The sequence below is a fragment of the Heterocephalus glaber genome, unplaced genomic scaffold, assembly GCF_053883595.1.
Source record: "Heterocephalus glaber isolate CG9 unplaced genomic scaffold, H.glaber_assembly_v1.0 deba00001733, whole genome shotgun sequence".
In the NCBI taxonomy this organism is placed as follows: Eukaryota; Metazoa; Chordata; class Mammalia; order Rodentia; family Bathyergidae; genus Heterocephalus; species Heterocephalus glaber.
The window spans coordinates 10,013,347-10,040,697 of NW_028258444.1; the positions used below are offsets into that span (position 1 = coordinate 10,013,347).

Genomic DNA, 27,351 nt, shown 5'->3' on the forward strand with positions numbered 1-27,351 from the left:
CGTTCTACCAGTGATAGATCAAAGGTAACGCGGTTGTGTTCAGGGACGGCCATTGGCGGCGGCGGTTTCACGGTTGCGGTGCTGTGAGGTCTGCGGGCGCCAGCAAATCGGGCCGGGATGTAGAGCAGCTGTGCCTGAGTGGCGCGTCTGATGCGCGCTCAGGTGGGGTAGAGTAGGGGGCGGTAGTCGGGGGTGGTGGGAGAAGGAGGCGGCGAATCACTTAGAAATGGCGCCCAAGCAGGACCCGAAGCCCAAGCTCTACGACGGTGAACGAGTACTATGCTTTCCTCGGCCTCTGCTTTAGGAAGCAAAGTGTGTAAAGGCTGCCATAAAGGACAAACAAGTAAAATACTTTATACATTACAGTGATTGGAATAAAAATTGGGACGACTGGGTTCCAGAAAGCAGAGGACTCAACTATGTGGACACCAATCTACAGAAACAGCGAGAACTTCAAAGAGCCAATCAGGAGCGATACGTAAAGGGAAAGACGAGAGGGGCTGCTCCAGGACAGAGGACATCTGGTCCGCAACAGAAAAATGTGGACGTGAAAACAAAAAAGAACAAATAAAAAAACCCTGGTAATGGAGGTGGTGGCGGTACCAGTGAGACACCTCAGCCTGCTCGGAAGAAGAGGGCCCGGGTAGAGCCTACTGTTGAAAATAAAGAAACATTTATGAACGGAGTTGAAGTTAAAGATCCCTGAAGAGGTAAAACGGTGGCTTGTTGATGACTGGGACTTAATTACCAGACGGAAACAGCTCTTTTACCTTCCTGCCATGAAGAATGTGGATTCCATTCTAGAGGACCATGCAAATTATAAGAAATCTCAAGGAAACATGGATAATAAGGAGTATGCTGTTAATGAGGTTGTAGCAGGGATCAAAGAACACTTCAGTGTGATGCTGGGCACTCAGCTCCTCTAAGAATCTGAGAGAACACAGTACGCTGAGACCCTTGCTGATCACCCTGATGCACCCATGTTGCAGGTGTACGGAGCACCACACCTACTGAGACTATCTGTATGCATTGGAGCGATGTCGGCCTACACACGTCTGGATGAGAAGAGCCTTGCTTTATTACTGAATTATCTTCATGATTTCCTCAAGTATCTGGCGAAGAATTCAGCAACTTTGTTTAGTGCTAGTGATTATGAAGTGGCCCCTCCTGAGTACCATCAGAAAGCAGTGTGAAGCACTCTCACCAGTGTTTGGATCTCTGTCACCAACTTTAGTCCTTTTCTTGTACAAATGATCTACTTTGAAGATGTTAGTGTATTACAAAGTTGATGTTTGTTTTGATTTTAAACAGAAAATAAAAGGGGTTACAGCTCAAAAAAAATTTTTAAATATGGTTGTGTTTAGATAGTGGGTAAAGGAAGTCATAAAATAGCTAATTTATTAAGTTATTCCTCAAAAATATTTTTTACTAGTTTAGTGAGTCAGAAGAATGTTTGCACACACACATATATATCAATGATAATGATATGTATAAAATTAATTATTCAGCCACACTGACATCACTTAGGGGCATGTTCTAATGTAAAGTACTAATTAAAGTCAGTATTGAATGGGGCTGGGGATCTAGCTCAGGGGCGCTATGCCTACTTTGCAAGCACAAGGTCCTGAGTTCAATATAGAACTGGAGTCAATATTGAATGATATTCGTTTAAATAAATGAAAATAGTGTCTAAGTAAAAGTTAAGTGCTGGTAGAGAAGATAAAGAATTTACAATCGTATTAATTTTGTACTTAAAATGTTAATAACTAGTTCAAATTATACAATAAAATATTTACCATATCTTAAGATACATGAATATTCCTCCCGACACCATGTTAGTAATTGTTACTAATTTGCATCTACATAGTAACATGCTTTAATATCTATGATGCAGGACTATCCTGACCTGAATACAAGTCAAGCTATGGCTGGAAAAACAAAACAAAAAACAAAAAGCTGGCCATATAAAGCCCTTACCATGACTACTATTCAAATCCTTTGATTTTTCCACACTATCTTAAATATAAAACAGTGATGTGCATACCTAAAAAATATCCCAATTTGTGGAAAGAGAAAAATTATCTAAATTCCGTCATTTTGCTGTTAGATAACTACTAATGCATATATATCTCAAGCTTATTAACCCTAAAGTAGTGGAAATATTTTGTGGATGGGATAATAATGTTATCTAATCAGAAAGAAGTTCAGGTGACTTTGATCTTAGAAGAGTAAACTTCAACCCAAGTGTATTAAACTTTCAAAGTGACTATTAATTGGTTTTAAAATCATCAGGAAGACAATGTCATACTAGTAACATTTAAGACCATCTTTAAATTAGACTTAGTTTCTAGCAATTTGCTATGCCCCTGTAATAAGTTCTTTTTCCTAATAGTGGTTTGTAGTGGTTCAAAATATCCATTAGAGGGCAATGTAATATTGCTCTGAAGCTGAGCAAGTTAGCAGTGGAAGGATGCAGAGCGACCAGGTTGCTGTGTGAGAGCTTTGAAAATGCCTTCTAAGCAAAAGAAATTATTTAGTTCTGTGCTTGCTTTGTTAATATTTCCTTTATCTGAAACACAAACACCCAACTGAATTTTAAGCTTTCATAAAAGAAATTATTCTCAGTTTGGATATCATTCTTGCCAGTGTGTTTTAATGATTAATTCAAATACATAACATAGCTTTTATTTTAAAGATCTTTTTTTCTTATGATATAAAAATGAATAGTGAACTTATTTTATAATTTAAAAATTTAGAGCACTGCATATAATATGTGAGAAATATCTGGACTTTTTAAAAAGATTGATCACGTAAAGGACATATATTGTACATGTAGGTTTTATAAGTAAAGGCAATATTTGTATTCAGTCATCAGCACAAGTTATATTTACAAGTTGGAGAGCATATATCAACAGTCAGTTTATATAATTTGCAATACCTTTAAGTTTTCCTTAATTTAAATATAACTAGAAACAAATGCCATTAATTTGATTTTTATTTTAAGAAACTTGTATGAGACACTGAACACATAGCAGGATCCTCTCTCAAATCCCATAGTGAGTCCTCTGGACTAGATTAAAATAAATTGTACCAAAAAATAATAAAATGAGCATTTTAGGAAAACAGTAGGCATTGAAGCATTACATTAGAAGTGCTATTTCCTTCTAAAACTGTGAGTCAGTTCTGGATTGTCCTTAGCATGGCATGGTACTCATGCCCCAAGGAGGAGCATCTGACACACCAGGTTTCTTTCTCAGACAACATGCTAGAGAGGTTCTGGGCCTGGTGCATAGGTGTTGGTGAATACCCACCTCAACTGGAGGTGCTGTTGTAGGGGTGGGCCAGCCTTATGCCCTTCAAACTTGTCTCTTGTTTATTCAGTGGTATACCTTTTTAATTTAAATCAATATGATATGAAGTCTACCAATAAACCAGAGTGACATTGCCATAAATGTTAGGAAACAATAAAAACAAATACAAGGCAAATATTTATACACTGCTAAAAATGAAATTAAACAGTAAAAAAATTATGATGGCTTTAGTGCCTATTTAAATATGCATAACTGAAAATAAATTATTCCTGGCAGAGCCATTTTATTACCAGTTTATTATAAAGGATTGACTTTGATCTGTTGTTTCTTATTTTGATATAAGATGAGATTATTAGGTCAATAGGCAATTTCTTTTATTTTCCCTTGGTGTTGATACCAACTAGAACTGAGAACCTCATCGTACATGTGTGTAGCTGGATAATATGAGCTAGGTTGCAGTTTACCTTTTTATTTACAGTTAGTGGTCCTCTGAGCAGTAGGAAGCAAGTGTGGAACAGGAAGTTACATCTTGAGGCACTCACCTCAAGAAAATGTATTTTAAGGAGACTGTAAAATTATATAGCTCCCCTTTAATTCTGCCCATCTTCCTGGACTCTTTGTTCTGTGCCCAAAGAGTAAAATCCAGAGAATGGAGAAGTGCTGGTAGCAAACTTACATCTCTTCTATTCCGAACTTGGCCAAGACCTAATAAACGCCAAAAATCAGTGTTGTCTTCATCACCTTCTTGTGTGTAAATTTGCCATGATTATTACAGGCCTGAGCCCTATAGAAGCATCCCCTCTGGCATCTTCAGCAGTCACAGCAGAAAGATACATATTCATCCTGTGTGATCTAAAATTAGATAAATTACACGTTCCACATATGGGAAACATTGAACCAAAGACAAGGGAGAATTTTAGACGTTTATAAACCAAAGAGGAAAGGCACTAAGACCAATGCTGGCGAGAATAAATGGGGAGATAATACCTGGTCCCTGCATCAGTTCAGCTTTCTAAATCAGGTCCACTAAACTTTCTCCGGATGTGTTTTTTCATCAACAAAGCCTGTGTGAACTTGCAGAAATGTGTTTGTTGTAAAAGAAAAACTTTTTTCTGACTAATAAAATGCTTTCCGGAGGAGTTTTCAAATCTTATATCATTAATTAAGCTGCTATCTTTTCCTAATATATCAGTAATTTAAGAATAGTTTTTAACACCTTAAAACTAAATGGTGTTTTCAGCTTAGACTCAGATTTTAAATACATATTCCATTACCAGAGTTATATTGATCTGTCCATTTGTCTGTCTAGCCATACAGTTAGACAACCTCCCTGCCATGTTTCCATCAAATCACTCTTGCCTCCATGGAACCCTTCAACGCCAGTGACCCGAGGCTGCTGATGGAGAAGAACTCTAGTGCAGCCCTATGAACTCTCCCAGGAAAACCTTTTGAGGCTTTTGCTGTTATCTAATGTGGATAATATAAAAATTGCTTTTGAATTTCAGGGTACAATGAAGCAGAAATATAACTTCACTTGAAATTTGGATTAAGGATGGGCACTATTTGGCATATAAATTTGTTTACCCTCTCCTATGCCTATTACAGACATTGCTAATTGATCACTCCTGCTGAAGCTGGTGAGAATCCATCTCTAGCCAACCATTACCAGTCAGCTGGGGTCCACACGTTATTTGAAACTTTGGTGCCATTCCTGTATTTGAAGGGGTAACCAAAGGCCAAAGGTTAAGATGTGGAACAGAAGAAAAGGGAGACAGGTTTCCCAGTGCCTTAGAAGTAAGAATGTAAGAAAGAAGGGAATGGAATTAATATGAGGAAATGGAAACAAAGTTTTTGTAAACAGGGAGGGATGGAGGGGTTAAAGGGAGGGCAGGGGAAGGGGGAAAAATAAGAAACAAGAGAGATTATGCAAAGGTACAAATTTCCAATGATGAATGTCATGAATGTTATTATATTATATACGTAAATTGTACCAATAAAATAAAAATTTTTAAAAAAGAAAGTCCTTTCTCTAGGCTAATAAAAATCAGAGTTGTGGCAAAGGGATAGGTAAGAAAGTTGCTCTGTTATTCCCTTTCCCCAAAGAAAAAAAGAATCTTCCAGAAAGTGGCCAGTTACCAATGCTAGTATTCCTGCCAGTGTGACAGCCACCTGTTGAAGTAAATCTTATACAAAAAGTGATGGTCTTTCTCCCTGTGTCGCCTCACATGGCCAATAAGATAGCAGTTCTATTCCTGGACCCACCTGAATCAGCAGAAGAAAAAAAGGACAGAGACCTGCTTGCTGTGGACACATGTAATTTCCTTGACCAAACTTTGCAGGCTCCAAAGGAAAAGGTTAAAAAAATATATCATTTAGATGCTAGGCCCAGATTTCTGCCCTAATTTCTTATAGTTTTAATTATTTCCAGGTATGAAAAACTTAGACATTTTCCCTGAAAAATAGTTGTCTATCAAACTTGACTGTAAATATGGTTTTAGAAATTTAAGAGAGACATGTTAGTAAATCACATCCACTTAAATATATCCTTCTTTTCCAAAATAGGGTAAAATTTTTAGTGTCAGACAAATGAAACCTCTTTTTATAAAGCAATATTATTATTACTTTTAATGATGTTTAAAGAGGTTGGCATAATTTAAAAATACAAGTTAAATTGGAGTAAAGACCATAAAAGGAATATGAAGAGTGAATTATTGAAGGATAAAATCATGGAATATTGAACAAATGAAATGAAGGCATTCTGCTTTGCATCCTGCCCTATGAATTATCAACTAGATAATAAAATTCTGTATAGTAAACCGCAGTGATTAATTTTGTATTTGAAATGTATAGTTTATTTCATCCAGCTGCTCTCTGGGGCTTGGAGAGAGAATATTTGGGTTTGGCCTGGAGCAGTGCAGAAAGAAATGGAATAAAATCTTCTTCAGATCTCTGTGTAGTTAATGGCCTACAGCAAACAGTTGGAGTTAAAATGGTTCTAAAGCTAAGAACAGTATTGGTAGTGTCCATGAAAATGGAAAGCAACTATAAAAGTGATTGACACATTCTATAAAAGTAGACTTTCACTGTCAATCAACTAAATATGATTCATTAATCATACTATAAGCATTTGACAGCTGATTGACAATAACAAATTTTCCCCAGAGAAAGCTGCATGGAAACTTACGAGCCGCTTATTAAGGTTGATGCTATTTAAGCCGGATGTTATGCATCATACAGAAAGCAGATAGCTTCTCCCAGCCCAACATAATTGATTCCAGCAGAACCTTGTTACCATAGTATGCATTACGCAGCTTCTGATGCCTTCCCAATTACAGAGGACTGATGACTTTCATGTAAATCTTTTTTACAAGAGTAGAGACGAACACTTCTGATCAAAGTAAAACAAATTATTCAATATCCACTTTTTAAAAAAATGTTTTCAACTTATTTCAGCAATTTGAGAGCCTCAATATTACTGGCCGTAAAATCGTGACATTAGGCCAGTGTCAATTTCTCTGAGGCTTCTTACGCTGTATGTTCAAGTTGTTCACTAAGCAGGGATTTCTTGCCTTGAGTTGTATTGTTTCCTGGAGTATTTCAAGGAAAGATGAAAAAGCAAACTTTTAAAGCACAAAAGAAGATAAAGGATGTACCAGTAAAGACTTGTTATACTTAGACCTACTGATTCTCCTTGGGGAAGACACCAAGTCATGTTATTGCTAGGTATGATCTAGAGGCAGCAATATGATACACACACATGCCTCGACACAGTGTTAGTGTACAACGTCAAGAATCCCAGTGAAACACCCTCTAAGATGAAATACCTCTTTTTCTGCCCCTGTCCTTTCCTCTTTCTCCTCCATTTCCTCTCCCTCCTATCCTTTTTGTGTATTTTTCTCTCTGGTTTTTTGAATTCTAATGAGTCCATACATACAGTAGAAAGAATTTGAATTCAATTGAGTTTGAATTCAGGTTCCAGCTTTGCACATTTAACAGCCAAGTTACTCATCTCAAATGTAGCTGATAATTATTTTCTCATCCCCAAAATTTCTATAAAGTAAATGGCCTCATGTATCTAGCATTGCCTTCTGATCAGCTAAAATTTTTTATGTCAGGATTAATTTTTTCATTGTAAACTTGGCCATCATTTAAGCAATGTATAGTAATTTAGATTGAGAAATTTTGGAGTTGTAAAAGGTTAAAGATGAACTAGTTCTTCAAATTGTAAGGAGAACTAAGTCTCAAAAATACTTAAGTGGCTTTCTGAACAAAATGCTAATTGCTTTTAAAAATGTGTCTAGAATTTTTGGCTTTCTCAAAATTGCTGCTTGCTTTCACTGAAGGTATGAAATTAAATCTTTTAATTTGCTTCTATCTTACCTTCATTTTAGTAAAATAATTTAATGAATTGATTAACCTCATAATAAACATATTCACCTTTGTACTATTTATTGATATTTTTATATCGTAATAGGATAGTGCAATTGGAAGAAATGAAACAAAACTCATTCACTACTTCTTCAGTGAGTCTCAAAATATTTATTTGCATACTATATGAGAGTATAGAATCTCGGTATATATAGGGGGAAAGAACATTTTGAGTGAAAACAATTCTTAAGGTGATTTAGTGACAACTTTGTATCAAAACATAAGACAACATAACAGGATTGATCATTAAACCATCATTATTATAAGTTGAAATTATTATTTTAGAAATATGACATTTAAAGTCTTTATAGCATTACATGTAGAATTATAAGTAATTCTGACTTACAGAAGTTGCTTTGACATAATTTTCTTATTTTTTTATATTTATACTTCAAAATATAATGTTCTCACCTCATCAGTTTGAATAATATAGCCATTTTTCTTCAATGATTACTCTTTATCTAGAGATTTTTAAAGACACTGATTTAATAAATCTACCCCCTTCCCTCAATACAAATCACCAAGTAGAGAGAGGTTACATTAAATATCTTCCAAATTTACTGTTTTATGAATAGCTGACTCTCATTATACTTAGCTGCTTTCCCTTAGGTGCAAAAATATAGGTCGAGTCCTATTTTCATGGCCTTATTAAATCACAACTGCAGGTAGAATTTTTATGCATCATTTTAAGGTTTTACTTTAAATATATCTTTCACATAAAGGCAGTATTTTAAAAACTGCTCTTCCCTGTATTTTGCATAATTGTTTTCTTCCAAAACTTAGAATTTTTAATCTATTGTGCTTTAAATATTTTGCATCTTTCCAATTAAAGTGCTAGCCTCTTGGCCTTTAACTTCCTTTCTCTCCTTTCCAGGAAGCATCTGTTTTTCCACATTCTTGTATAGTTTAACTCAAAATGTCAATCAGTGATGATTGATCACATTTTCAGACAACAGCCTGGTCCCTGATTCTGCACTCCACATGCATTTGCCATTTTGATTAATGAACATAAATCAGGGGTGACAATTCACTTTTGCAAGTGGATGGAAGGAATTATTAGAAATGCAGCATGTTAGTAAGCTGAAGCTTCCTTTCATTCTGTTACAATTGCATTGAAAATAAATACATGCCCCCCAGAGAACCTTGTGGTTATCATTAGGGAATATCTAAAATATGGAAATAAAACACATGCAGCCGGCCATGTTTTCATTATTTTGATCTCATAAAAGAACTTTGTGTTTCAATACACCATAGGCACCACATGATTTTGAAACACCATTTCTATGTTTACATAAACCTCTCTTAGAATCTCAAAAAAGGCAACTTTTTTCATTATCAAATAATGAGTTCATAGTTTTCTTGGAGAGGGGGGAATGAAGGAGAATGGTTAATATACACTTAACTTCTTTAATTCACAAAAAACAATAAAAATTGAGGATTTGTTCTATGTCCATTGAAAGAATTATTTGGTTCATTTTTCTTGTATATCACTTTAGTAACACAAAATTCAAATAACCTCTTTTAGTTTTAAAAGCAAAGTGTTAATGATATGTAGTAAATGCAGGTAAAGTCATCTGGTAAAATTAATTTGTTTTCTTTAACTATGAACATTTCTAACCTAAGTGGAGCTTAAAAATCTGAATCTTCAAATAAAATATTCCTAAATGGACTATATACAAAATATAATTCATAGACCATATATATTGATTCTGCCATGACCTGTTTGACATGATCATTTTAAAACATTGTAACTATAATGGCCTATTCATTGTCGAAACTTATATTAAATCTTTACAACTACTTAAAAGGGTAATGGGCCTAATGCCTCAACAACTATACTCTTCCACTAGTAGGTGTTTTCAACTTCCCACAGGTGAAAGTGCCAGAGTGGTTAGTAAATATAATCTGCTCTTTCGAAAAACAGTGGATTCAATTTCAAAGCTCATGTACCATCTCTTAGAAAAATATTTTAAACTTTATCACCAATTTGAAAGTTATAAAAATTTTGCCATTCTCAGATGAAGCTTTCACATTTCTTTTGTCATAACATATCCATTTAGAGAGTGTTTATTTCCTTTCTCCCTTCTGGTTGTCACATTGTCCCTTACAGCCATCTGCAGAAGCATAAGAGGCGGTTAAATTGGTGTCCATGTAGGGGAATAGCAAAGTAGCTGTTGACTGTTCCTCTGAATTTCCAGAAGTTACATTAAAGTCCCACTAATCAAATCACATAGGAGGAAATTAACTTCCGTACCTGTGAGAACAGGTCCCAGGAGTTCCCGAAAGTCCCACTTTCTTGCCATCTTGTTTGAACTTGTCTAGGCCTTGCTCAGTAGTCTAAATTTTGGCAATAATTGATGTAGAAAATAAACAATGAGTTAAGTGCTCATTTGTCTTAATTTTATTTCTTCGAAAAATGTATGTTTCAATGAGGCACTGTTTACGTGCTGTGTATAGAAATATCAAAGTATTCTTGGTCCAGAGAAGGAGCTATACCTGAGAAGGAAAATGAGTCATGAGGCAGTGTGTAAGTACAGCCATGGAAATAGGTAGAAGACAGAGTGTTAACAAGAGGGAGCATGATCAAACCCAAATGGAGGTAATGACGTAAGAGCTATTATAACTAAATCCTGAAAACGTAATTCCCAGGCTATATAAAAAAGGAAAGGGTATTTTGAGATAAAGAAACAGTGAATTTTGAGCATAGGAGAATGAAGTGGTATGGCATGAGAGTAGACCATAGCTAGTCATATCTGCAGCAGAGATAGGGCATGCCAGAGGATGGAGTGATAAGGAATCCGTACACTTGTGACCTTGGACATGATTCTGTAAGTAATGCATAAACCAGTAAGTGAGGTGGTTCACTGAATAAAAAGTATACTTAGAGGTAGCAATTTTATTAATTTGTAGAACACCTACCTAAATGATGACTGGATATAAAATTGTATTTTAACTGATAAAATATTTTGGTCAGTTCCACTAGCAAAACCTGTGGTTGATTTTAAAACATGTCTGATGAAAGTAAGAAACCACCCAATGTATACAATTTATCATTAGATTTATCTTCACTGCAGCAGATGCCAAAGAACTAGTTCAGCAATTATGTCTTAATGTCATCCCATTATCATTTATCATTTTGCTAATGCGTCAAGATCTAAAGTGTAAGTCCATGAAGGCAAGCTTGGTCAGCAGCCACAGAAATATGAGGTTCATCTTGTCTTTCCTTGGCTTTGTCATAAAAGGGGTCCTGCCTTCTTACACACGGGACATGGCATTTAAGCTAAGTTCACGTAACCTTTTAAGTAAGAATATTAAAAAATTTAGACTGAAATAACTACATCACCAGTAAGTGGTAGAATAAATTGTAGCCACTTGTCAAAAAATAGGTCATCCTAATGAGAGTGTATAAAGCTGATATTTTCCTTTAGAAAAATGTCAGGATTTTTTTCATAGACTAGTAATACATTTTATCAATAACCACTCTGTATATTGTGTGGTTAAATTATTGACTTCTTTAATGCTAAATATTTTTAAAATAATTGAGTCTTTAAAATGAAATGGACATGACATTAAGTTGCAATTTGAATGGAAGTATATAGGTTTGATAATTATATATAGAAAATCTTTTCAGCATTGAGTGTGTTTCTATGTTTGATGAACAGTTTCTGGTTTCAACCAGAAAGAAAGCATCCTGAGATAGCAATGTTCAGAATTATACATTACTGTAGACTCTTAGGAACATTCATTGGAAGTCATTCTTTAAATGCTGCCTGTGGCCTGTCTGACATCGACATCATCTCCTGGTGTGGTTCCCTGGACTCCACTGAAACCTGAAAGAAAAAACCTTTGAAAGCAGCCTGCTGGATCTTCAGATCGCTGGCTCCATTAGAAAGTGTTTCTTTTTTTTCCTTTTTTTGGTACCAGGGATCAAACTTGGGACCTTGCGCTTGGGAGGCAGGCAGTGGAACCACTGAGCTAAATCCCCGGCCCGAAAGTGTTTCTTTGTATTTTTCCTACTCTACTTTGATATAACCAGTGTTCCGTGGCTCGAATTTCACCTTCTGTGATCCCAAGTCCAAGTTCTACAAATATCTGAAGGCAGTTAAAGATTAATTCCCTTCCATTTGTACTAGATGACTGGACTAGCTATCGGGGAAATGTAATAGACAAAAATACTCTAAATTCAACCAAATATTTGCAGTTTCTTTTTGAATCAATACAGATAGAAATGTTGGATGGTATAATTAGGTAGACTGATAATCAGGAGCTCAATAATGGGTTAGTATCAGCCTGGAGAGCTGATGCATACCTGTGTTCATATGTATACATGAATATGTATGATATATGCAAGTATTTGTGTGTAGCCTACCTACTACATGAGTCTGTACTTCAGATTAAAATGCTGTACATTTTAATTCATGATGAAGCCGAGAACCTCAACTGGCATAGGACCAAAGTACCTCCAGAAACCACTATGAGACAAATAGTAAATATGCTGAATGACAGTTATCCCAGAGTACTATGTGGTTCATTCCCTTATTTAATTCAGGTCTCTGATTTAAAAGCTCACATTTCAGATAGCTTCTGTCCAATCACCTTCACCGAACTAACATTCTCACCAGCACTGTCTTACTTTGCTTCATGGTAGTATCATCACCTATCACATATTCATCAGTTTACTGGAAATATATCACTAAAAGTTAAATCACAACATATTTTGCTTTTCATTACCAAAAATCCATACTCTTTTTTCCTACTAAATGATTGGATGGTCAAGTCTTTGGCATGAGATTTTCTATAGATGGAATAATAAACCTAGAAGCAGCATCTCAAAGGAGAGACATGGTAAGGAGGTAGAGCACATCAATGCTGGCAAATCTATGGCATAGTGGACACACAGAGCCCTCTCTTTTGCCATGTGAGCCAAGTCACTCCAGTGTCGCCCCAGTCACCGAGCACTGGATAACAGCGCACACAGGGGCCACGCCCATGCACATCCACAGAAAGGAACAGCCGGGCTAGGTGGTGATGACGTCAGGAGCAGTTTGGGCACTTGGTCTCTTACCAGGTTCAGCATCTCCTCTGCTACATGCCCTTAGCCCTAAATGCTGGGCTCTGTGCTAAGTGATGCATCTGTAGCCCATAATATTTCATAAAGGTGTGCTACAGAAATTAAACCAGAATCTGAGCAACCATTTTATTATACAGAAGGCCACAGATATACAGTAAGTGAAAGAAGGTATGATCTAAATCTAGATAGGACCAGCTGCAAGATTGGGAGAAAATTTTAATGTCTAATTACAAGGATCTCAGTATGTGTAAAGGAAGTTTTCTTTTAAAAAAGGATTATAATTGAGGCTAAGGAAATAATTTAGAGAAAATACATGAACTAGGTGTGAAATTAAAGGTGATTTCAGAGAGCTGTGAGGGTATGGAAGACTATGAGAGTCCTTGTGAGTTCAGAGTTGGGTAAAGATTCCAGACATGGGGAATCCCAGACTTACAGAGTGCTGTCTTGGTAGATGTAATTGGCTAGCAGCAATTTCATAGTTACTAAGAAGAGGTTGAGTGGTCTGATAAGCCTGGGACGTTCTCAGTGCAAATGGTATCAGTCCCAATGGGCAAAACTGTGCCCTTGAAGGGCAAGGGCAACAAACTTAGATATTACATTTGTTTGTGTACTAATGAAATAATGAAATAAGAGAGAAAGGGAGGGAGGTTTAATTTAATGTAAGAGAGCAGAAGCAATACAAGAAAGTAATTTATACAATAGGGTGTTCTCTGGTGTTTTAAAGATTCTTCTTATCCCACTGCAGGAGTATAAGATAGTATTTATGGAGTAGGCTCTGCCCCTGATAGACTCAACTAGACCCAGGGATTAATTTGTGCTTAATATGTGCCATATGCTTTGCTACGTGTTTCCCAAGTATTCATTGATTAAGGCCTTGCAATAAATTTATGAGAAGTTCTTTGAATAAAATTTTCTCTTAATGATAAGGCAAGAATCATAAGAATTTTTGTTTTGATGATTGGGAAGAAGGGTAATAAAACAATAATGCCATCTGTATGTTTTGCACAGGATAGTGTACAAAGTGGTAAGCACAGTGGCAGACAGGAAAGTTAACTACTCTTACAATCCGTCCGTGCTTGGCCCCCTGCATTTGTCTGGATATATTGTATCCACAGCCACAAGAACTGGCTCTCAGTTAATTATTAATAATGTCATCTCTACTGGTTCACGTGACAAATACTTCGCACTGATGCGGTATGTGAACAATGGGCAAAACAGGATGGGTATAAGGGAACTCTTATATAGTCAGAACTTTTCTCTAAGTCTGAATGTATTCTAAAATAAAAAAATTTATTTTAAAAAGATTAATTCCTAGCAATGAAATATATTCTTTTAACTTGCAATCTTATAAAATCTTCAACCCCATAAATTCAGTTGAACAATGAAAATGTCAGAAAAAAAATCCCAATATTGAGAGTGCACAGGAATTTGAAGCATTCCCAAGATGTGCCAGTAGATGGCAGGGCAACCAAACATCTGAAATTGGCCCTACCGCCCTGCTTCCCATCAAATGCAATCTTTTCATTTTTCACGGAGTTTTAGTTAATTTATAATGCCAAACATAAGAAATCATGTTGACTCTCCATACAAGGCTATTGCTGAAAATAAAATGGGCATGAGCATGGGATGGATGCTGTAGCCGGGAGCCACTGTGGGTGTAAATAAGTCTTCCCACCGAGGGGAGAGGCAGCTCTCATTCTGAGCACTGAGACCTCAGCTGTGTATTCAGGTATGGAGACTACACATAGATGGCCAGGCTTCTTGACCTGGCCATTTCTTCACCTCATGCTCACCCAGGTGAGAGCTCACCTAGTCTGGTGGGGGATGAATGCCTCAGTAGACCAGAATAGCTGGATTGGTCAGCAAGGCCGGCTGCACTGACAGTAATCTAGAGTTACTGCTGAAGCCTCCAAGTGGAATAAGGTTGGTGAACAACTCTTGTTGCAGCAACTGAGGACTCTCCACTGCTCTTTGGTGTGTAGAAAAAGCAATGTTTGTTAGAGAGGAAATCAGTTTCTTTAGTAGCCACAGATAGAATTCATAAACACACACACACACACACACACACACAGACACAGGTTCCATATGGGTAACTATGATTTTTTTTTTCTATGTCTAGAAGACAGATAATTTATGTGAACAAGTGAAAGGTAATGTAGAATAAAGAGGATATTAGTTAGACATTTTAGTCCTCAGCAAGGAATTTAAGGCTAATGGGCTCCATCTGATCCAAAAGCCAATTATGCTAATGGTGCTCTTAGATTTAAAAGCCATGGCTATAAGTCAGCACAGACCCGGGCACCCAGTGTGTTTGCGTGGACACTGGAGTAATTCTTTTCTTCTCTTTGCCTGGCTGTACTCAAAGTTAAAATCATTTTACCCTTTGAAACATGCATGACCTGGAAGGTAATAAGAACGAAAGAGGTGGAGGCTTTTTATAAGCCCCCCAGAGGATAATCCTCCAAGCTGAGTCTCATGTTATGTTCAGATGTCATGGGAGAAAAATATCCACAAGATGTTGTTCAAAGAAAGTTGTCATTTTTTTGTCTAGGACTATGATTTTCACCAAATACAAGGAGACTTTAATTTCTTTGTTGCAGAAGGTTAATGGTTGAGATGGGTTAATGTACACCTTTTAGTTAAGTGTAGCAGTCTGTTAAGTGAACAGGTTTATGGACTTCACAAAGGATCACTTGGTGTAATGATTACGTGAAAGGAGCAGAACTCAATTTGGTACAATACAAAGCATTAGTTTCCTTCCACGATCCCCAAAACCCAGCCAGGCTGGATAGTTATTTCTGTGCTTGGGATGAAATAGTCTCTCAATTTCAAAGATATTCTCATAATAATAAAAATCCCCCATTTCAGTTAGAGTTAAACCTCCCATCATTGGCTGGCAGCCTCTTGTCTTCAAGTTTCAAGGCACAAAGGGAAGATGTTGCCTCTTTCCAGTGGCTCCGGCCAAAGAAATTCCACCCCATCCTATTCCTTCACCTCTCTTAATTTCTAAACATCCTCCAAGTATGGATGAATGAATGGTCTCAGTATTGGTTTGGGGACACCATTTTTGTAGGTTTTTCATGGCCAAGGATTTACTTCAGGATGCAGGGATAACATCCCTTGTCTCAGCCTGTGAGCCTTGAGCCAAAGCAGTGAGAAAAGTTTCCATGGTTCCATTTAAGCATTCTGCTGCATTTATACCTCCAGAAGGACTTCTGTGACATAAAAAGTAAAGCAACATAAACAACAAACATGTAACAGAACATTACGTGTATATATATATATATATATATATATGATGTTTTATGTGTCTATAAAATAACAAATTTAAATATTTAAAAACTCACTTGATGGCATAACAATTACAATATGCTAGGATTCTTGTTTGGTGATCCTTAAAGGGCAGTGAAAAATTAGTCACATTCTGGTTTGAATGTGTAGTTTTTTTAGTTGATAAAGTTTGAGAATCATTACTCTTTCATACTTAAAGCAAATGAAACATTTTTAATCTAAGTTGCCTTTTATAAAATTAAAATGTTGAACTAGAAGGGCTTCTAGGGTTCCCTACAGCTCAAAATTATTTGAGAATGAAAATCAAATGGTCAAAAAAAGGAACCAAAATTGTCAAAATATTGTGTCTGATCATTTTACCTTTGATTTTCTTCACACAAAGTAAATAGTTTTTAAAGCCCAAAAAGTGACAGAATATTGACACCACTTGTAAATTTAATGAGAAGCATCAGATGTTCAATGTGTTAAAAATGATGGTTGAGGTAGTTAAAGATAAAGGTTAATCCCCAGCTATAGGTTTGAGCAACTGTTACTGAATGAGTTTCTATTAGGCTTCTTCTAGAGAAGGCTTTTTCCTCCGTTCTTTCCCTTAAATCACTGTGTCATCAAGTGAGAATATCAACTAGATCTGGCCCCAGTCTGTGTTAATTTTTTAAAACTGAAAATGTAAAAATCATGCAGCTTACTATTTTGGGATAAATACTAATGTTTTGAATGGAGGAAAAAAGATTTGTTGAGATAAGGAAATAGAGTTGGAGATGCAAAACCAGTCTGGAGAACAGGCTACATAGAGGCTGTGTAATGGTAAATAGAATGGCACCTGCAAAGTGCCCAAAAAGACTTAAAATTTTGAAAAGATCCTTCCCCATTAGTCTATAGGACTCTTATCCTATTTGGAGGAAATCAGCAGTCAGACCTTTAAAGTCAGACTTTTAAATTCTGAGGTAGACCCAAACAAGGGATGTTTACATTTCTGAAATTTCTTCTTCTCTACTGGTAAATTCTCACTTTCTGCTCTCCCAACTTTCTTAGAGACATTCTCTCTTCTTTCATTTTACATTTTTCTGCAGCTTATCGCTGACCTAGTCTCTATCAGAAAGTGGGCACGAATGCTAAGTTTTGTGAAGTGGTGGGTGTCCGGTGGTCATCCTGCCATCTCATTTTATGCAGGAAAGCTGAGGCTGTTTCAATAGCATTTCTGGTCCTCTCACAGGTTTTAGAGAAACAAGCAGTGGTCTGGATGACACATCTGAGAGATGTGTCAACAGCAAGAAGAGTAAATGTTTGGGTGTTCACTAGAAGTCTTTGCTTTGGGCATTGCTGTTGTTTGCAGAGGACCCAGAGGGCAGTGAGAAGCCCTCATTTCATAGCAGCAGTTAGGATCCATCTCACAGTGGTAAATGAATCTGATGGCCCAGGTGACACACACTGGTCACACAAAAGGATGACTGCTTACACTTTTAAATAGATGGCTCATTGTGCTATACCTATACTAACTTAATATTTTATACCCCCTTTTAATAGTCTTTATGATATCTACTTCAGAAGTGACAGCATCCGTTTAATTTTTTTTAGCCAATAAATTTTCCTAGCAGAAATAAAACCACATCTATACTAGCTAGCTTGGATAGCCTGCTCCTTGTTAGCATCTGCTGAGGAACTGAGGAGGCAATGACATCGTTTGGTGTTGTGAATCCCAGAAATAGGTAATTATATCCAAACATTATTTAAGTCTTTAAAATTCTTCTATATAAATAAGCATTTTAAACTTCAGAAAGGGTCCTTGGAATATAGAGTAAATTAGGAGACAAACCTGCATTCTAAACATGGCTCTGCTAGAGATGTAACCTGGAGCACACATCTCATGAGCTCAGAATTTTAATTTGTAAAATGCAGGAGTTAAACTGCTGAGCTCTTAAGATCTTTTTCAGCTCAAAATCGTAGCCACTGGATTCTTGATGTCTAGAAGAAACTTGCCCTTATTAAATGTATAAATTACCCACAAATTAGCTTTTATCCATTACATTAACCTATCCCTTAGTACATGGAATAAAAAAAGGAAATTACTAAATTTATTTGCAAAGATCTGAATACCACTTGGCTGTGCAGTGTACTTTCATGTGAAAATAAGTTGGAAAATTGAAAAATGCAAAAGTATGAGTTTAATGGAAAATTTCCAGACTTTTTAAAGGACCCTTCATCTTAGAATGCATTTTAGAATTAGGCACTTCCCCACTTTAGGCAAGGAGAGAAAGAGAAGGAAGACAAAATTATAGCAAACTCTGAGAGAAATCTTCCTTCATAAATTAGACTTCTGTTCCTTGCAGACCTACATTTTCTACCAGAGCCTTACTGCTGAGTATAGAAGGCCTCTCTCCCCACAGTGAATTTGGGTAGAAAACTACACATCTCTCAGGGCTTTTGCTCAAGTTTCTCCCTTATGTGGTGCTGACATTTCTGTAAATCTCCTCTAAATATCACGAGAGCCAGAAGTAGCTTTTTATTTGGAATGCTAGTTGTGAGTTAGGATTATCAGGGAAGCCCTTTGTTTGGGTTTTATCGAAGCATGTCAACAGCTGTCAGCAATAACACTCGCTCTGCCTAGTGCAATGTGATCTATTGATATGTATACAACAATATGTTATAAATTGAAATAAAATATGCATTTTTTCATAATTTATCAGCATTATGATGGCACAAAAAAAGGCAGCCTCATGAATAATACAGAGCTCTTCAGCGGGCATTATGTACTGTAGGTAATAAACGCAGCCTCTCCCCTAGACTGCCAGGAGAGTTGTAAAGCAGAATGCATTAGTTCAGCCCTGTGATAATAAATCATTTTAGTATGTCAGTAGGCTCTGGCTAACTTTTACTCCTGAGGTCTGAAAGAATAGTGTGCCATACGGCTCTAGATGGTTCCTGAAGTGTTTAGTCTGGCTCTGATTCTCCTGGGTAATGTTTTGAGTGAGCAATATGGTTAGATAACAAGTGGCAGTATTTCTCAGGTATCAATATTGTGATGTCTCCTGTTGTTTTATAGCCTGGAGTGGTTGATTATGTCCTAATTGGAAAGGTAGTTCTTCTTTGTGTCTCTATTTGCAATATGGTGTGGTGTCTCTTTAAAAATAAAAGTTGTTCTGTAATCCCATGCACCTGTTCTAAGTGATAGCACCCTGCCTTCTCAGTTATCTTTGCATGGATGAGAAATCAATAAGTCCTTACTGTTCTTATTTTATCCTCTTAGAAATACAGATACGCTTGTATCTTGGAGCTTCAATGGCCATCGGTTCATCATTATTTTGTATGCTTTGAATAGCAACAAACCAGTCCCTTGGTAGCTGATCTCAACTGATTGTACCTATGTGATTTAAAGAAGCATGTTTACATAAACTTTGTTAGATGATCCAAACTTTCTGTATGTATTGCTGTCCCCTACAATCACAGCAAAGGTGATTATTTTTATATATGTATAAAAGGTCCAGTTGTAGTCCATTCTTTTGGCTACCAATATACACTCGAATTTTTGACACCTTACAATTTCCTCATGTGGCAACAAAGATCTGAAAAATGTATAAGAACACACCTGGTAGAAAATAACAGCTGTTCTGAAGGAAGTGAGATATGTATTTCATTGTGTCCTTATTTTCTTATGTTACAATGACAGAAATTAATTCTGCGAAAGTAATAGCACTAGATTTTGTGTGTAAGATTGTTCTCAAGCCTCTGCTGTCTTATCTAAGTGTCCACATGTTCAACTGAGGCTGATCCATAAACAGTTAAGACAGCAGTGATTTGGTGTATCCACTCAGTGCCATTTATGGCACCATAAAAGTATGGTTTATAATTTAAGCCTGTTTTAAATATTCAAACTAATTAGAGTCATAAAACTATAATAATAGTGCATTCTAATCCATGAGCGTATTAATCAAAATGGGAGGGGATTTGCTTTTTGTACAAAAGATCGTGAATGGGGCCGGGAATTTAGATCAGTGGTTCCGCCGCCTGCCTCCCAAGCGCAAGGACCTGGGTTCAATCCCCAGTACCAAAAATAAAAAAATAAAAAAACTCCAAAAGATCATGAATGAGTCCTGAAGAATATTTGGATTGAAACAGGCGGGAAATAACAGTTCATGCCCACTGCTCCTTCATGTCACTGAAAGACAACTGCAGGGGCTATTGAGAGGAGCATGCCAGTTGAGCTGCTGGAAGATGGCCAATTTCTAAGAAAACCAGAATTTTTGTAATGCACGGCCTTTTAGACCACATCAACTTGACTTCATTTGGAAGCAAATATGTAGCGGATGCAGCTCACAAGGTACAGGATGGCCTGCTACATTCCAAGGGGCTTGTTTGGTCTCTGTTCTGCACCAGCGGGTCCTCAAAGCTAGCTCCACAGAAGATATTGCGGCAGTCCGATACAGGGATTAGGAAATCGCGGAGCACTATGGTGACAGCGATTTTGGAGACAGATCCCTTCTGTTCGTCTTGCGACTGGGGATGGTGAAGAAAATAGCAGTGCAAAGTCCTTTCCGAGAATTTACCTCTTCCTTTTGCTTTGTGAGGACATCCTAGAGAAGGAGGTGGAATTTTGACTACATGGTGCAAGTGAGGTCTCCAGTGCTTCTTAAGAGTTATTGATAAAAATTGGAAATTTTGATACTAATAAGATGTGTTGTCAAATATTATGCATAAATGTGTCTGCTTATTTGTGAGAGGCTACTGTGGTGCACAGAAAGAGCTGGTGAAGGCCTGTCCTTTGGATTCATGTGTAGCCAGAGATTTATTTGATGTTTATCCATTGTGCTTTCTGGAATAGAATCCTCTTAGCTTCCCTACCATAACCTCAGATGAAAGATGATTTAAAGCACTGTGGTTGACTTGCATCTCCCTTACTTTTATTTATGTGAGTTTTTTTAAAAATAAAAAAATTCAAAGCAAAATGTCAAATACTCTTTAATAGGGAATTTTACACTCCAAGTGGAGGCTTTTCTTAAAATGATTGTATGCAGATGTCCGCTGTTTGGATGCAGAAATTCTGAAGCTAATCCCTGTGTAACATAATACTTTTTAAAAAAGTAAATAGGACACTGATTTATCACATTTCATATACAATCGCTTTTGTCGTTTTATTTAGAAAAATGTAAAATCTGGAAAATACCTTCACATATATATGGAAAAAAACCCTCGATCTTAGGGAAAAAAACCCCTCAATCCTAGGGAAAAAAGTGCACTTACTCATACACCGTGTTCTAGAGCTCACAGATACATTCTGATAGATATGCAAGCACTTCAACTTGGGCAAAAGGTCTTGAGAAATACAAACTCCAGTATCCCAGAACATTTAAGGAATAATTATTCTGAAATTGATCATGTCTAAATTGATCATGTCTAATAATTTGTATATTTACCGTGATCCTTACAAAATAAGTATTCAAAAATCTTCAAAACAAATAATTGTTCATCTCTCATAGTCTTATCAACTATCCATTACTTTTCCTAGCACTTTCAACTGTACATTTTCCTGAATAAAATTATAATTTTTATCTGAGTTATTCACTTCTTTAATATTCCTTGAATTGATTTGTCTCTTTCAATTTGACAAAGCAAGCAAGAGATATTTTTTTTGTTTCTAAAGTAATTCCACAATTCCTTCATTTTCTTTTCTTTTTAACATGTTACAATTATCCTTAGGTAATATAAAGTCTGTGATGCAAGTTATGAAACATTTCCAAGATATTCAAATACTGTTGTCCATCAAATTCTAAATGTTGTTTGTACAGATCTAACATAAAGATACTAAAATTCCATTTTACTTGGTTTCTAGAAATATTATAGGTGTCATTGACACTATATTCTCAGATATTAATGATCAGAAACCCTTTCATTTATTCTAATAAAAATTCTTATAAAATGTAAACTTTAAATGGGAGAACCAAGAAAGTCACAGCCTGCTTCACATATGCTTACATGTAAGAATTTGAGAACACTGTAGCATTTCTTGGATGTACCTAGGATTGAATTTCAGCCTCAATTTTCTCCTTTGGTAGCTATATAAAATATATAGAATCTCAATTTCATTATCTGTAAATTGGGAATAATGATCCTCACAGTTTCTGGAGGATTTGAAACTATCCAATAAATAGTCTTTATGTGTATGTTATAAAAGTATTTTCATCCTGAATCTCTCAGAGTAAAAATAAGTCTTTAAACACATCAGGTGCTGAATATAATATAGACAAGTAATGCTTACAGTTATTGAGATGAGAACAAATGAGCCTTGATTTGTACATTTCATTAATTCAAATATTATGAACAGGGATTGGGAAGAGAATAAGGTTGTAAAGGGCCTAAGACAACTTCATGTACACTGCAAGGAAGGTCTGTGGTAGAACAGGCACAGTTACTGCTGCCCAATGAAGGGCCTCTTTTACATCCATCATATTTGCAAGAAGGCACCCCATTACATCAAATCTACTACATGAAATTCAGCCTATGCTGAGAGTCTCAGCAGAAAAATCCCGAGCACCAAGTATGTGAAGAAGCCAGAAATAAGACAGTCAGAAGTCTGCTAACATGGGGGAATCAGACCAAAGGCATTTATATTCAGCTGGTCAGTAATGGAGAACCTTCTAGAGTGTTCAGTGATAACAAACTGCAGCACTGTGCCATAGATTCACCATCCCTGAGCTAGTGTTTGGCGGTCTTTGGCAAAAGTGAGGCAGTCAATTGCAGACATGCAAGCAAAAATTGAAGCATGAATATTGAGGGTTAGAGAATAAGGTGAGTCAGGCATAATGGTTCTTAGGCAAAAAAGCGGTGTAATCTATAGTTGCAAACTGTGAAATTATAAATTAGACTGAATAGAGAGGCAGGGAAAAATGGGCAGAAGAGCATTGAAGGAACCCGCTAGAGAGAGTTGTTAATTCCTACTAGAAGGCTCAAAAATCCTTGGCAAAGGGGGAAAAACTGTTACAAAGTTTGACCTTCCTAGAGATCACATGCAGAAAGAGCTGGTGGATAACACATGTGCAGGGCATGCAAATGAAGAAAAAATAGCAAAAGTACAAAGGCCAGAGAAGAAGGAGATAAAGATGTAGTAAGAGTTTGTATTCACTTACAACTTTCATTATGGGAATTTTTTTCTTGATTTGATTCTTGCATGATAGGACCCATCCTGACTGCATTTGTGTTTCCTCTTGCTGCTGTTTGAATAGACTGTATGGTTTACACGTCACCTTGTGTGCTCATAGGTGGGGCTTTAGGAAGGTGATTTGATTATGGGGGCTGATAGCTGACTTTCTGTTGGGAAGTGGGTCAGAGGAGAAAAGTCACTGAGGGTATAGCCTAGAGGAGTTTATCTTCCTCCCTGGCTCCGCCTTTCTCACATCTTGTCCGCCATGCCCCTCTGCCTCCTGGCCTGCCTGGGAGCCAGGCAAATATGGACTGAAATGGGAGCCAAATAAACCTCTTTTTCCTTAAGTTGTGGGTGTGCAGGTATTGTGTCCCAGCAATGAAGGAAGTAACTAGGACAGAAATATTCCTAAGAAATAACCCAGAAATTCACTTTTTGAGTATACATGGTGTTACCTTGGCTGCGACTAGGAAGTGTGATACTCCTTCTTAGCTCTTGAAATAAACTAAGTATGCTGAAGCTTGAATCTGACCTGTTGACCATATTCCTTAAGGCACTGGGAGAATGGTGTAGCATATTAAGTGTGCACTTTAATAAGAATCAACAACCCAGAGAGTTGTACTTATACCAGGCCATTATAAGTAATGTTTTAGACTCTGTATTTGAACAAAATGGCTAAAGATTTTAATGAACAACCCCTGAGTCTCACTAACTATGTATTTCTCATTCCAAAAATCTCTGTTGTGAATGTTCATGCTTAGGCAACATTACTTGGGGGCTTATTTCTGAGCTATGGCTCAGAACTCTTGAGGTCCTCGCATTTTGTGGATTCTCTGCCCTCTTTGAGTCCTTTGCTTCCGGCTGCTCTGTCTGGGCAGGGTGGAAGTGAGTGGGAAGGACAGTGGAGGTCACTGCAACTAGTTCGTGGCCAGGCCTGGGAAAGGTGTTGATAACTGTCAACCACGTTCTGTCAGCCGGAAGTTACCAGTGGAGCCCCACCTAGATATCCCAAGATATCTTGGGAAATGTTGGCTTCCCAGGGCTGATGAGGAAAACTAACAGGCACACATAGTACTGCATGTGCTACGGCCTCTATAAAGCTTAACCTCATCCATTCAAGCAACTGCCTATTGCTTTTTTCCCCCACTCCCAGCTCCTACAATTCGAACTCCCTGCCTGTGTTCGCACTTTGTCAAGAACTATGGCCAGGGATGGTCAGAAGCCAGTGGCTCCTCCCACTTTTCCCTGCTAGGCAGAATGAATGTCATGGCAAAGTGCCAACAATTTGGCAGATTTCTTTAGAATCTTTAACTATTCTCCTGTTTTGAAAAACATACTCACCACTAATGCATTATCTGTAATATGTTGTACTCCAAGTGGCAGAAATAATTCATCTTGGCAAAAGGAAATCACCCTAGAAATTACCAGAGGATTTGACATGGATTATTTAGTGTAATGGCTGAAGGTGTTTTCAGTAAAATGCAATGTATGCTGTGTTCCCTGATCCCATTTGTCCTCTTAAAATTAATTTCAGTAGTGTTTCACAGTTACCTGTTTAATTATTCATTCTAGATGTCATGAAGAGTGATACAGTACTGCAAAATAAAGCCAATAAAACAGGTTTCTAATGCTAAATATCAAAGCAAGGAAATATGACCATTACAAATAAGCAAGAATCTGTCTTCCCTTTTCATAAGTAGTCTAAAAAGACACGCTATGCAATAAACAACAATAAACAACAGTGTTGCTTGGATTAATTTGAAGGTGTTTGCATAAATACACTGAGAGTTTTATAGTATTCCCCCTCTATAGTTTGTTTATGTCACAAGAGTATAAGTTTCATGGGCAAAATATTCACCTTAATTTTCCATGCCGTTGAAATTCCCTCCTCTCTATGCAGGGTAGTCTTGGAAGAAGGATGAACCTTTGGAGTCATGAGTGCAGGTCTTGCCTTTAGCACACTTGCTGTTTGCATTACTTGCCATCCTAAAGATCATTTCTCATCTGTGAAATACACTCCACAAAGTTATTTTGTGTATGCAAACTACATGCTGTCATGTAGTTTGTTTAACTTACCTCTTTGGCAACTTTGGCTGACTTGCCTCTCTCTAGAAAGTGATTAATTTCTGGTAATAATTTTATATGAATTATAAATGACAAGATTGGTTTCAAAGGATAAAAATAAAAGCAAACTGATGTGAATTGTTATGTCTTTTGAAGTGCATTAAATGAGAAATTAAATAAGTGTATTAAATATTCATTTTAAATATTTAACATTTAAAATTGTTTTACTTAAAATATTATAAAAATAGAGTGATTTTGAAACTAAATGCCTTATTAAACTAGAAATGATTCAAACTTCATTAACTTGATTATCTTCTTTAAAACCTGGATTTAAGGAATCAGACCTCACTATGTAGGAGGAATACTTGGAAACAAAGGCAGAGCCTGAGTGTATTAAAAACAAGATAACAAAGCAGTTTTTTAAAAAGTCTATTATGAGATCTGGAAAATAAAGATTTCAATATCTCTTAAAGCAGAAACAAAAACAGAAAATTAAATTAGGGTGAAATATCCTTAATGTGATTGTAAAAGGATAAATAGGAAAATGAGAGAAGAAATTATCGTTGGAATGAGAGAATTGTCCCACAGCTGAATAGAGACATGAATCTTCTTCCAAAAGCCTATAAGGTCTTGAAAAACAAAATCATGATCATGAATAATGGCACACAAATTACAGTAGCATCTGATTTCCCATCCATACCACTGGAAAGATAGTGGTCTTCCAATTCTATTGTTCTTTAGTACTTTATGTTCTGACATCATCCAGATAGTGCTCTATGAGCCTGTGCCAAGGAGGCCCATGCATTCTTTATTAGGAACAATGAACAGGGGTCATCTTTGTTTCTTAGAGGACCTCTTCATTGTATAAAATAATATAGCAAATAACTATTAAAAATAGAGTTGGCCATTTTCTCTACTTTAAGCCCTAAATGCAGTCATGCAATTTGTAAAATACTTCCTCTAAAGCGGTTTTTTGTTTTTTGATTTTGGCATCACAGTGTAATGCTGAGAGAAAAAGCTACAGAGAGGAATTTAAAAACTTTCTACAGTCAAGCTTTTTTCTGGACACTTATTTCTGAAATTTTTGCTTGGGACCCAGATTTTGCTTTTCTTTTATAATCTATTTTATTAACATTTACTGATTCTCAGGCTTAGATATTATCCTTATAACCTTCTACATCAGTATTATTCATAGATAGAATTGCTGTACCCTTTCAAATACTGGTTCTTAAGGAATACAACTTTCCAACTAGTTATTTAGGTATTAAAATTATTTCAATTTAACCTTGTTGGAAATCAGCTGTAAATAATCCTACTATACTTTTGTGTTTTTAAAATTGAGTTAGTTTTCAAAGCACATTTCACTGTGTATTTGTGTTGTACAATTAACAGATTCAGAAATTTGGTCACTAAAAGCCATTTAAGCATATTGATATATTGAGATCTGTACAATGTATTTTTCATCTCTATACAGCAATGGCAATATTTGATAGATAATATAATTCTATGCTTTGAAGAACAAATATCTTTCAAAAATAGGTATATATCACTATATCCTATTAAAAATGGACTTTGTACATCTGTCTTTACTGCTCTATTTTCGTATCTGAGCCACTTCTACCAGTATACTATGAAGAAGCTTATAATATTTATTAATTTATGTACTTACTTATTTGTATCATATTTTATATAGCATCTTATATTATTGTTATATGTTATAATATTATACATTAGAGAGTACTATATCCTAAAAAGGAAATATTATGTAATAAAGCTACATTGCTTTTATGTAGAGCTTTTAACCACTGTTTTAATACATATTTTCTTTGGCTTTCTAAAACCTTTTGAAATAAATAAACTTGTAATCATACATGCTTGTTTTAAGAAACAAAGATACATATGGTAAAATGGTAACCTAAAGTCATAAAGTCTGATAAATTTAGTACCAAAATTGACAATTTTCCTGAATTACAGCTTAATGATGTTTGAAATGTAGCAAGAATTAACTCAATAATTTCACTTGGTATTGCACACACACACACACATAACATATA

General features: G+C 36.3%; 1 protein-coding gene and 1 pseudogene across 4 annotated transcripts in view; both read left to right on the forward strand.

The window, feature by feature from the left end:
* Positions 1-26,939, forward strand: part of LOC147821486 (mortality factor 4-like protein 1 pseudogene) — a 73,121-nt pseudogene extending 46,182 nt beyond the window's left edge. The window contains exon 1 of the transcript XR_015446908.1: positions 1-26,939. This exon is cut by the window's left edge and continues 46,182 nt beyond it. The product of XR_015446908.1 is annotated as a mortality factor 4-like protein 1 pseudogene (transcript).
* Positions 1-27,351, forward strand: part of Pdzrn4 (PDZ domain containing ring finger 4) — a 390,589-nt gene that overhangs the window by 63,413 nt on the left and 299,825 nt on the right. The window lies entirely within an intron of this gene.